The 13,560-nt window shown below is 39.4% G+C and overlaps 1 protein-coding gene across 3 annotated transcripts in view; it reads left to right on the top strand.

Moving 5' to 3' along the window:
- Positions 1-4,225: 4,225 nt before the first annotated feature.
- Positions 4,226-13,560, top strand: part of RGS17 (regulator of G protein signaling 17) — an 83,687-nt gene continuing 74,352 nt past the window's right edge. Inside the window, exons 1-2 of one of the 3 annotated variants that reach the window (XM_011362708.2) lie at positions 4,226-4,593; positions 5,101-5,244. The gene's annotated coding sequence lies outside the window, so the exon portion shown is untranslated. Of the gene's footprint in view, positions 4,594-5,078; positions 5,245-13,560 lie in introns of those variants that run through there. The other 2 variants (XM_011362706.2, XM_023532155.1) reach the window with 2 other exon arrangements.

Genomic DNA, 13,560 nt, shown 5'->3' with positions numbered 1-13,560 from the left:
TATAAATTCTCAAAGATAGGAACAATATTTTCCACTATATTTCTATTCTCCACAATGCCACTGATAGACACTTTCTAAGAGTTTATTTTTAAGGGAGTGAGTGAATGACTAAATAGATGAAACTTAAATAGTCTCTCATACAATATTAGGTAAATTCTACTCGAATTCAAATGTGAAGACACATGAGTCTATAAAGAACTTTCATAAAGTACTTTAACATATCCACGATGTGAAACTGGTTCATGGAAAATCAAGACACCAGAAAACTTTTAACAAAACTTTTCCAATGTGAATATAGATCTTTTGATTTGCAACTTAAGAATATTTCAATATGGAACTCAAGAATTCGTGACCTAGATGCTAGACATCTTTAGCAAGCTATCCGTCTTCACACAGATAGACAAAGAGATGTGTTAATGTAACACATCTCTGAACCTGCTCTTCCAAGAACCGAAATATAGTAAATATGTGAGAAATCACTGAAATCAAACCACTGCCTCTCTCCTCCTTTCTTGCCATCAAACCTTGGAAAAGCAGAAGCCTGTTCCACAATCCAGCTACTATCATTCAGAAACTCTCAAAAATCTCAAGATAACGTGACATGGACCCTTACATTCTGGAAATTGTCTCCATCACAAAGAATCTGAATATAATAACTGAACATCATCACATTTTCTAGGTAAGATAAACCTGCTATTTGCCCACTGAGGAGCAGAGGGTTGTCGTCCGACATTATATGACAGATCTGCTGAACCAGACAGAATGTGAATGTGCAGTTTTCACCTAATGAGCACTTTTATGAGGTACTTAGACTGACTCAATACCAATTCTATACTGTCGAGCCATTACAGGAATATATGAGATACAAAATCGGGCATAACTGATAAAAATCACACGAAGGCATTTATAACTACTTCTATGGACTCATCCAAATACGTTGAACTATAATGGATTAACGTTATTCTAAAAGAATAATATCGAGCCTTTTAGGTTCAATGTGGGTAAGTTAAACAATTAAAAGAACATTAATAACTAATATTAAAAATAAAGTATAAAATATGAAAGTCTAATTACACCTTATTTATATATTTGGGAGGCAAACTACCTTTTCTTTCTTTCCTTTCTCATTTCCTTCAAATATTGATGAAGAAACACAAGTATTTTCCACTTAAATAAGTTCCCTGAGAAGAGCGTGTTTCTAAGGTTTGATTAAAACCAGTTGAAGAAACTTGATAAACTCTGTTTACTAACAGTAAAGAAAAAGTATGTTTAAGCAGTCATATTTTAACTATCTCTCCACCTTTACTCTGGAGATGTTTGCCTGGATGGAGCAGTCAGGGGTTTCCAGATTCAAGCAAATTTCTTCCTTTTCCCTCTGCTTTTTGAAGGGAAAACAGTTGCTTTTTAACAAAACGAGCATGTGAGAAAAGAGAGAATGAAATGTAAATATGCTGCATAATTACTTCCTCACATAAACTTTCAAGGCTACTAAACTCACTGAGGTTGATTCCAGGTCTCCTAATGATGACAAATACCCTAAATTATGAGTAAATGTACTGTAAATATTTTGATGTTTTATTCTTTCTCAATATCTTGTCTGCAAGTATCTTGCTGCAAATCTCCTGTGTGCCTTACTCTGAAGTCATTATACCAAAATCTGCTGCTATACCCGGATTCTCTCCACTTGAAAACACATTCAAAACAGCATGGAAATGATCATCATGATCAATGCTGCTTTTCATAGTTACCACACAGCTGTTCAAGGACGAAAAGCCCACTGAGCTCTGAAATTCTGTACAAAAGGAAGGCATTCCCATGACTAAAATGAAATAAATCCATTTCAGAGTCACATACAATTTTATATAACATTTACATTTTTTGCAAAAAACTTGAAGACATAACAGCAGGCATATAGCAGACATTAATGAAGTTTATTAAACTGAATTTTGACCCAGTCATTATTTGATGTCATTGATGTTGCAGATATTTTCTAAGACTCAGATAGACACATGGACTGCAAGTGATCAAACTCCATGAGGTGAAGGTCATTAAAGCTGTGGCCGGTCTACCCAACTGTTCAACACTCAGGTCACAGGCAATATGTCCAGTTCCTGGAACTGCTATCACTGAAGATTCTAACACATAAAGGATTACACGACAAACTTCGACCATGAAAGGAATTCACCAAGAGGTTACATTTGACTTTGGCAAGTAAATTATTGGCAGAATAGCCAATAGGTGCAAACATTTGCCCTAACAGCTTTTACAATAATTTAGAGAAGTTCATGAAAGTATGGATCTCTTTATCAAGTATGCTTGCTTTAAAGTTGGTTCCAGGAACACTGCTCCAGCATGCAGTGTAAATGTGTGCCAGTGCCTGGAGCCCTCCTTGACAGCTGGGCAGAGGAAACAATGCATCCTATCTGTGCACTTCTGAGAAATAACAGATTCTTACAGGCAGCAATGAGGATCCAAGATGAAGCGTCAGAAAAAATAAAGAATATTTTTTCGAAGTGTGTTAGTTAATCATTCAATCATGTATTCATTCCCTAAACTCTTACTGAGTATGTACTATGTACAGATGCCAAATCTTGTTTTAGGCACTAGAAATAAAACAATGAAAAGTGCAGGCAAAGCTCTTGAGACACATTGTTCTAGAGGAGATAATAAACAAGTAAACAAAAGTTAGCTGCTTCAGATAGTGAAAAGTGTCTGGAAGGAAATAAAGAGGATCCAACAGAGAACTCTGGGGCAGTGCAGCTTAGGTCGTTAGATAAAGCCTGAGTATGTGATATCTCAGCAGATTAAGAAGCCTACTATGAAAAGAACTGGGCACAGAGGATTCCAGACAGAAAGAACAGCAAGTGTAAGCTAGACTTATTTAAGAATGTTAAAGAAATAGGCCGATATGGCTACCGCACACATAGCTGTGGTCTATAGGAGCATGGTATAAAGAACTAGGCTGGGACAAGATTTCATAGAACCTTCTAGGCTGTGGTAAGGATTAGGGTTGTATTTAAAGTGCAATGAAAACTCACCGGAGAGTTTTAAGCAGAAGCAGGACATGATCTGGTTATGTTTTTAAAAGTCATTCCGCTGTTGTTCGGAGAATGTGTTGTTGGGGGACTGTGGAGGAGAAGCCAGCTGGACGCTTGTAGTTCAGGTGAGATATGATAGAGGCTTGGACCAAGGTAATATCAATGGCGAGAGAGAGGAGGATGAATTGTGGATATATTTTGGAGGTAGCGACAACATGACTTGCTAAGTTATTGGATGTGGGGGCAAAAGAAAGAGACAAACTTAAGAATCGCTATGTTGTACACCTGGAACTAATATAATATTGTATGTCGACTGTAATTGGAAAATAAATTAATTTTTTTAAAAAGAGACAAAACAAGGATGACTTCTAAATTTTTAACTGGGATGGAACAATTTGAAGAAGAACAGGTTGGAGGGGGTGGATATCTGGGGTTTTGCTTCTGAGATGTCCATTAAACATAACAATAGAATGTATCTTGTAGAAAAAATAAGAAACATAAGCAAAACATTTATACCAGTACCTAGCAAGCACACAGTAATTGTTCACTAAATATTAACTATTATAATTATTCTTCAAAAGTATTGAGGCCATAAAAGTTGAGAGATCAAGACAGACGATGTAAATCTAGGAGTTATGTAGAATTCAGTGCTGCTGAAGCCATTTTTGGTGAAGGACTTTCATTTTTAATGCATCATGGACCAATACCTTTGTAAAAATTCAACAAAAACGAAACACTTTACAAATAAAATAAAACACAAAGTACAACTGACAAATGAGCTTGGATGCCAAGACAATGTCAAATTGCTATAGACGTTTCTAAATCTTACTCTCAATTTCTACACTTATCTCTCATTACAGACCAATAAGGAACGATTTGCAGACAGCATCAGTCCAGAAAATATACTTAGAAAAGCACTAGTACCCAAAGCCATGATGTAGCTAGAGAAAAGAGGTCCCTGGAGAAAACCTGGAGACCTATTTGAATCTAGTTGGGGAGGGCGGGAGGGTGTTCAGGAAAGGAGCATGAAGTAATGCCAACGCCGTACGGACTAACAAAGGGAAATCATATACATTTACAAGTAATCGGTTTTAAATAGGTATAAGAAAAAAGCCTAATCATTCCTGCCAGGAACTTACTCCTCTTCCCACAGATGACACATCTGAAGAGAGACACCCGCTTCCCTAATTCACCCTCACAAACACTTCAGTCTAATCATCGGAGATGCAATCTAGCGCTCATGATGCATTAAGTATCCAAAGCGCCTTCACACCAAGCTGGGCTCCGCTTGTGAACAGAACAATTATCAGACCTGAGAGCTACTGAGCATCTCTGTCCCGGAAGGATGCTTAAGGCCCCAGGCATTAACACCTCTGTCAATAATTCACGACTCTAGCCTTCTCTCACTCAAAACTCTGACTCCAGTCGTCCCGACGCCTGAGACGGAACAAACGCCCCAGACCACTGAGCATCCGAAATAATTCTTAGGGGAAAAGGTCAGATCTCTGAGTGAGGACGTCAATAAAGTAAAGTACTCCAGAAACTCGATCCTTGGGTAAGCAAAACTTGCTTCTCTGCACACTTTCTAGGACCCCCACCCAGGGGACCGCTTCCACCGGGCCCCCGCTGCAGTCGCGCCGTTTTGTCCCTTAAAGACATGCTTCTGCTTTCAACCATTCTCCGAGAGAGCGCTGGATAAAATAACTCGGGCTACGGGCGAATGTGAAGTTGGAGGAGTCTGGGCGCCCAAGCCTCTCTGCTCCAGAAGACTCCCCGGTCTCCAGGTTCCCGCGAAGCTCTGGACCGGAGTCACCCGAGCCTGGAGCCCCGCGGGAGACCCTCGGCACCGTGGGCGCCAGACCCAGGCGAGCGCGCGGGGGCCAGGCCGCCGGGGTGGGGGGGGCGGGGCCGTGACTCACGCGGCCGCGCGGCGGGGACAGAAGTGGCCCCTCCGGCCGTGCGGGGCGAGGGGCTGCGCCGCGCGCGGGACGCATGCGCTGTGCCGAGCGGCGCCCGCTCCCTCCCCGCCCACCGCTCCCTCCTCCCCCTCCCGCCTCCCCAGCATCCTCGCCTCTCTCGCCTCTCCTCGCCCGCTGGGTGCTGAAGTTGGACGGATGGCAGCAAAGCGGCTCCGCTAGAGGACCCAGCAGCCCAGCCTCGCGCCCCCGGACCCATCGCTGAGCCGCCCACACCTCCAGGCTCGTGGGTAAGATGTTGCCACTGAAACCGAGCAGTGGTAAGTAAATGACAGCAAAATGTCTGCTTTGCACCAATGGATGAATATTTTAATAAAGGTGGTGGGGGAGGGAGGTGAAGGCAAGAGGGGGCGGAGAGAGCAACCGCCAATGCCCTGCGTGGGGAGGCTGCCGCGCTGGGGTCTCGGCGCTGCCCGCGGCGCCGCGGGAGTGAGCGGGGCCGCGCGGCAGGTTTGGGAAGTTAGAGCCCGCGTTGCTGCCGCCTCGGCGCAGTCTGCTCGCCGCCCCCCGGGTGCTGCGGGGCGGCTGGGCGAGAGTCCTGTGCGCCCTGGGAACCCTCGGTTTGGTCCCCAGCGGAGAGCCGGGCGCCTCCGGGGACCGGGATGAGAGGGCTGGGCGGAGGGCGACGGAGACCCTGCGGGGGCGCGAGGTCCTGCGGGATTTTTCTGGTTGGTTGTTAGAAAATCGAATGTGAAATTAACAGTGTCCAATCATCCGATCGATCACCTCGGGTGCTCTTTTTTTCTTTCTTTACCTTTGGAGAAATGCACAATTCAGGTGGGGACGGTGTAAAAACTGGATTGCCAAAAACGCATACCTTGAGCATCTGAGGTGTCTGTGTGTCAGGGGGGTGGTGGGGGGCTCTTTTGTTCCTTCCCCTCTTAGTCGAAGGAAAAGGAGTTCGTTTGTCAGGGCTTGGGGTAGAGTCACAGCCACCGAGGGGGCGAGGAGCAGGAACGCCCACCCAACCCCTAGCCGCTGCCGGAGTGGGTGTACCCGAGACTCCCTTCCTGTGGGTGATGATGATTCTTTTCATTATCGATGGAATCACAGTTTAATAGCTGCCTCCTCGGTAGCCTCCCTCTTCCTCGCCTCTCCTTGTGCTGCGGCAGAGGCTGGGTGCAGGCACTCGGCGGTTGCCTCCCCTTGCTACCTTCCTGTCTCCGTGAAAAATGTCGGAGGACTGAAGGATGGCGGAGGGACAGAGCTGGCCTCGGAAGCCGCGGATGCGGAGATGCTCCTCGCGAGCGGGAGGCTGCTGGCAGCGCGTCCGGGGCAGCCCGCGCCATCCTCAAGAGTCACCCAGCTGGTGGAAACAGAGCTAGGGTCTCCTGGCCAAAAAGATGCCCGCCATGCGGGGACCCGCCCTGCGCCCTCCGCCTCCATCCGGAGCCCGGACACTGGCTCACCTGGGACAATCTTAGTCTCTCTGGCGAGGCTGCCCTTGGCTCTTGGCATAGTTTTCCTAACCTCCCTGACCCTTTGATAAATGTTTCCTTCTTTAAGAGTCACTGGAAGGTTTGTCTAGAGAACTTTGAAAGCTTCCCATAGCTGTTTCATTTTTTAAAAATTGTTCTACAGCGAGGTTATTTCCATCATGGGATGGCTATCGCAAATAATAAAGAGAAATCTTATAGTTTGGTTCCTATTTAGAATAAGCATTTCTAAGACTGGCTGTCATCTGCATTTCCGGCGTTCATACATACTGGTGTTCCGGGTGATGAACCCTTCTGAAAATCTTATAATTGGAGAAATGAGAAACAATTTTTCCTCTTGTAATGGAAAATAAGGTTTTCCTCCTGGTTTCATAGCTGCTAGGCACTATGTGTATTAAATAATTTTGAAAACTGTGAAACACTATAATTAAATTGTATTTGTTTCTAAAGTCCTTTGTAGTAATAGTAGCAGGTATCCATGAAATATACATTATAGCACTAATATCTAATGGAAAGGTGGTTTGTGCTCATTAATTCAAAGGAATGAGCCGTTTGACCTCCTCTAGTTAAGTTACTGTTATCGAGCGATTTTTTCTGTTAGCATTAACTAAAACAGTAATTAATACACCAATGGGAGAGTAGACTTATTCACTATTTTTATAATCTTAAAAACTGTATTTAGAGAAACCATGGGGAGTAGTTTATTTGCAAATTTTGGAGAAGAGAAAACAAGTGTTTATTACTATAAAAACATTGGATGGTATCATTAAATAAGATGAATCTCCATGGCAGTGACACCTGATCTCAGAACCATGGGCTCTCATCCTTCATCCTGAATTTGTAGTCTGAAATATTATGAAAACCACTTGATTTACAGAACAAACAACATAAGGTGTTGTGCCAGTTTCTACCCTTTTTGATCTGGTTCCTTAGCTGTTCTTTGGTATTTTGTCGCCAAGAACAAAGTTAACGAGAAGTCATTTGCTGTTTCTGTTTAATTCTTAAGGCGTTCAGCTATTCCTTCTCAAATAAATAGCTCTTTGCTTTTAGGGTCCTAATTTATTTAATAATGTTGAAAGTATGTCATTATCATCTGTATAAAGTGAATAATAATAATAATAATAGAATAATAATAATAATATAACATCCCTTAACATTTCCTACCACTAGGTCCAGGGGTTTTGTAGAAAAGGGAATACACACACACACACACACACACACACCCCCTCTTCTTATCCATTTGACCTTATTGTGACAGCCAAATCTAAATCTGAATTGATAACAATTCTGGTTAACACATAGACTAGAGGGTAAGAAAGCATTTACCTACTAATCTACAGTTGTAGAAAAAATGGCCTTCGTGTTAGAAGTCAGTTTGCTGAAAGATGTGGGCTCTTCTGGAAGAGTGGAAGGTGGGCATGGACAAAGAGATATGGAGCCAAGAGGGATGGAAATCCATCTAGTTGTATTTCTGCCGAGAGCTTTTTCCTATAGTCCAGCTCTGCTTACTTACCAGTAGAGATATTGTACCACCCGGAAGTGCAGATGAAAAGACCACTGAACACCTAGTGGATGCGAATAACGCTATGTGATGTTGAAAAGCATTTATTTCATAATTACTACAGTTAGCATTTAAGTGTGAATTCATTGTAGAGGCTTAAAATTGCGTGACATTTCCAGAGGGGTGTCTGGGATCCTCAGAAATATTATAAATTCTTATCGAAAGCCTAAAAAATAAAGCATTCCTTTAATGTAGCCAGGACTTTCAGTGTGAGATGAATACATACTCTTACCTTCCCTGTCTCTTCCCATCTCCACTTACCCCTCAAAGACTTTCCTAATATCCAAAGAAAGTCATTTAGACTCCCGCCATTGTGCCAACACCTAGCACAATATATAGCAAAAGGCAGGGGTTAAATATTTCTTAAATGAATAAACTTTGCACAGTTGACATGGCTCACAAAAGTCTCCCATGATTTAGGATTACATTTTTTAAGAGTGCTCATACTTATTACCGAATACACTAGTTTAATAGACTAAAGGTCCTACGTCTTTTGAGGAAGCAGTTTTTAGAACTGTCGCTTTGTGAATATGCATATTTTTAGTATAACATTTCTATTATTGATTTTTATAGATATAACTTGTTTTTAACAAATTTATATTTGTTATAAATTGTAAAAGCACTATATGCTCATTTTAGTTCCCCTAGAACCGATAAAAATGTATAAAACAGAAAGTGTAAATTACCTATGGGAAAGCGTGGGTATGAAGAACATGAGCTTTGGATTAAGCTGACCTTTGCTTGTGTCCTGGTCCCTCCATTTCACCACAATCAGGTTACTTATCTGCTCTGAGCCTCAGTTTCCTCAGATATACAACGAGGATAAAGACCCACCTCCTAAGATGTCTGCAAGTAGAAATATAATGCAATGTATATGAAATGCTGAACATGCGCCTAGCACAGACTGAGCACTTATTATTATCCCACTGCCTAAAGAACTGCTTTTGAAAATACTGGGGAGTTTATCACCAGTTCATTTTCTATGCATAAATAGACTTTTTTTTTTTTTTTAAGAATGAGAACTTCAAACTTGCTTTTTAAAATATTAATATTACTTTGTTAATTTTCCCCAAGAAATTAAAATTGGTATTTTAATGTAATTCAGTGACTGCAAGACAATTCACCTTATTGAGCTATTCTTTTATTTTTGGATGTTTATTTTATTTCCACTATTTTACTGTATCAACCAATGTACATCCTTATGCCTGGCTTTTGACTGCATACCTGTATTGAAAGGAAATATGGAAGTCGATGGAGGTCTTAGGGCATGTACTGAAATTTTTTCATCATAATGAAATCAATTTTGTTGAATTCAAAAACCATGTCAGATTAAGATCATATCTAAGCTGTAGGTAAAATAAATATTTAAAAGGTGAGAATTTAACTTAGTCTCTTAATGAGTTCTGTATCTTTAGTGCTTCACATGATTTAGTGCTCTTGTTAACTCCTGATTTTGACTATCTGAGTTTATGACTTTTGATGGTTTTGGTTTCAAAAGCTTAAATATTTTGCATTGAAAATGCTATTAAAGTACCTTAGAGATTGAATTACTAGAAAGTGTAAAATTTTGTAATTATTGCTGGTTTCAGTTTATCAAATATGTAAAACTCTCCATTATTCAGAATCAATGAATCTGGAATTTATAATGATGGGAGGCCCCAACAGGAGAAGCAGTGAGTTGTGGTGGAACATAAAATCTCATTCAAATAGAACTGGACTTGAATTCTTGCTCTATTATTCACTATATGTGTAGGCCTTTTCATTAAATTATATAAATGCTTCATACTTGACATTCTAGCAAGAGTAATAAACATCTAAGATCTCTCAATTTCTTCAGCTTTGTATTTGAGGTTTTTAAAAAAATCTCTATCAATAAACATAATTTTATTATAGATAATGAATGTGTTTCACAAAGCAAATATTTACTTCCTTGTATTAGGTCACAGGCTTTTCACAGTACTGCTGATTGGCTATTGAAATACAAAGGTTATAATTTAAGAGCTATGGCATAACTATAAAACAGATACAACCCAAGAGAAAATATGACATAAATGAAACGAGCAGGTAAATGTTTATCTCATTTCCTCAATTATCTTGGGTCTTCCCAATGGTACAGTGAATTAAATCTAATGAAAACTTTTTTGTGAAAGTTGACAGTACTGTCTCTATATATTTCTACTCGCAATAAAAGGCATGGGCTTGTTTTGGTATAGTATGAAAGGCTATCTAATCTAGAGATTTTACGAGTCAAAGTTTGGTTGTAGGAATACCACCCCAACTCCCCATTTGTTTCCTGCAATTCTCCTACTTTTTCAGACTTCAATTAATCAAAATCAACAACTATTTGAAAGTCTCCTATATATGCAAAGTATGATTTAATATAGAAGATGTGAAAAAGCATATGGAAAATTGCCCTTAAAAGAAAGGGACTTGAGAAGCAGAGAATGAATTTGGCAGGAAGAGCCCGATTTTGGGATTCAAATAACCAGGGATTTAGCCTTATTATTGTTGAACCTTGGTATTATTATCTGTAAAATTGAAGCCTCATTGTACATACCTCAAAATTGTTGAAGGATTCAATGAAATTTTGTCTATAAAAATACTTCATATATCATCAGTAACTGTGTAAGTGTTGCTAGGTACTGTACTCAATATAAATAATTTCAATAAATCCAAGAAGCACTGTGTAGATGATAAGTGTTTGAAGGGGTTTTAAATTCTTGCCAGTATTTGTCCTAATTAATGGTTCTTATTAATGTTGAAGTTGCCCTCCCTTGTGTTTGGTGTGTTTTCCTTTCCTAACCAGCTTATTAACCAACCCATTACAGAAACGTTCATTCATTCATAAACATTCTTGGCCACCTACTATCTGCCAGGCTCTGCGATAGGATTTTTGGATGCAAACAATTAAATATGGCCTCTTTCCACAAGGAGTTCGTTTATAAGCTTCTTTGACTTATTATTTTGCTTTTATCTAGTAAGCACTGGTCATTTTAAGTTTACAAGTCATAACTAAACATCATGTGGAAGTAGCATGCAAGGATCTCCTTAGCATTTAGCATTTTCAGGCTAATCGATCTCAAAATGTAAAGATTTCTACTCCTAACAAGAGCTGCTGAGCAGAAATGCATATTAGGAGAAGAGAAAATGGGAAGTGGCCATGCTGGCGGATGACTTAACAACCATCACCGCATCCAAAACAAAACACAAGAGCCTCAACCTTCTTGGTGAACCCAGCCCAACTCCCCATTCCCTCTCATTACAGTAAAAAATATATATACATTCATGTGTGCTGTGCCTTTTCCCTCCTCCCTTACTTAAAGGGTACGCTGGGTGATCGTCGTAATATAATTTAAAGTATTTTAAAATGTTGGGGCAGGGGGTGAGCAAAGGGAGACAGAGTGATACTCCCACCCTTCCTCACGACCCACATTTCCCATGCAATAGAAATATTACAAAGTTTTCTCCCAATACTATTGCAGTTCCTTCTTTGATAATAACCGTTTTGTAATATGGTAAATTGACCAGAAATCCAGAATACTCTTTTCAGATATATATATTTTTTTATTTTAGAGTAAGAAAACAATTTTCAACACCTGCTTGTTGAAATCACTAGGGTGATCCCCAAATCTAGCAGATACTAGGTTTATCCTAATGTAGGAAGATTTGATATCATCTATAAGATCAGGATAAAGTCTTCAGTCCTTCCTAGCAAAGTGGTGTAAATATACAGTTAATTTGGCTCTATACAATAATGAAAGGCACTGACTTTATGAATGAATTAACTGGAAGGTAAGCTCAACTCTCATTTCAGCCACTAAATTTAACTTGTGTGTCATTAAACCTTTAGCTGGGCTGTTAATAAGTAACTGTACCTGCTAATTGGAGGTTTGAACCTATTTCTTTCTCAATTTATTTCTACTTGGAACCACCATACAGCATTTTACGTGTGACCTGTGAGTTTAATATGATCAAGACTCCCTAGATAAAAAGCAAAGGAAAAACTTATATCTCTTACGAGAGCACTAAACCATAGACATGCTGTAAAGCAAAATAATGACCTAAATAATTTATAAACTGTTATGACTAACTGAATGCTAAACTTTGAATTGGAGTATTAAATACTATAAGTTGGAGTATTAGATATTCCACTGTGAATCGGAGTATTATTGTTTCCCTACCTGCTGTGCTGGTGAAGCTTGACTTTTCCTTTTCTCTCTTTTTATTATTAGTATAAGTATTATTTCTAAATAGATAAACTGAAGAGGAAAGAGTATCAGTTCTTTTTGTATATCTAACACTTTACAGAAAATGGATGTTTATGTTATTTTATGTAATTTTATGATGATAGTTACTTTTTTTTTTTTGCCTATAATTTAAGACATCAGAAACTCAAATGTTAAATCTGACAGAAAAAAAAACCCTACTATTTTATTCTCTTCTAGTAGTCAGGAAGAAACTGGCCTGATTGTCATACCTCTGCTAAATTATGAGTAAATAATGTTGGCAGTTTTCATTCACATTCTTAGAGCCCATGTTTTCTTTATCTGCTCATGTCTAGTAATCTGAATTTTTGCTGTTGAAGAAATATTTTAGACTATATTACCTTCAATAAATCCCATGTCTAATGACCCAGCTATATTTAAATAAATGATGGATGTAGCTGAAGAATATATTTATATATCATTTGTAATGTTGAAAACCAGGAGATAGAGAAATCCTGGCACACTGCAATTGTCTCCGAAATTTAATAGTGAACAGTGTCTGAGTGTACGTGTGTCTTTCCCCTTTCTGTTCATGGTCAATAGCAAGAATCAACTAACCTGGTGCTTGTGTAATCATGGCCAAGCATTCAGAAGGAAGAGACATGTACTAAAATACAAGGGGAGCTAGCTACCAAGGAGGGCGGAAGGGAAGTCAAGTAACACATGGGCAGGCTGGGCTCGAGACACGAGACTATTACCTTAAAACTCATTATATCTTAAAGTAGAATATCATTCGGTACGTTATATAACTGTGGTATTATGTAACCACTTCCAGTTTTCATGAATTCATGTGACCTAATCTTAAGAAGGTAATTTTTTTCCCAGTAATTCAGTAATTTCATTGACTGAACATCTGAGTAATGCAAGTGGTGTTTCGTGAGGTAGAATTTCATTAAATAAATGTTAATTCCAGGAAGGAAAAGATGTGAAGCACTTTTCTTGATCGGACAGAGGTTATGGTAAATAGTTAAAAAATCTTATAGGCAATACCGAGCTTCAATCACATTGATAAAAAAAAATTGCTCCAAATTTTTTAAAAAATATATAACTACTCCTAAGTTAATCTAATGTAAAATCTATTTTATTTTCATGATTTAAACAGACCTCTACATTTTGCTTTAAAGCATCAGCAATGAATAAGTTCACATGCCAGGCTTTGCAGTATTGAGGGCAGTTCAATGACTTCATGTCTAAACTATTTATTAAGACTTTGGGGAGTGACATATACGTATGCTTGGAGAAGCTTGTCTGCTCATTGTCACTGAGATTATTTTTAAGGGCATG

The sequence above is a fragment of the Pteropus vampyrus genome, unplaced genomic scaffold (genome assembly GCF_000151845.1).
Source record: "Pteropus vampyrus isolate Shadow unplaced genomic scaffold, Pvam_2.0 Scaffold78, whole genome shotgun sequence".
NCBI classification, from domain to species: Eukaryota; Metazoa; Chordata; class Mammalia; order Chiroptera; family Pteropodidae; genus Pteropus; species Pteropus vampyrus.
Note: the sequence above shows the minus strand (reverse complement) of the source record. Positions and strands in the feature narration are given on the sequence as shown.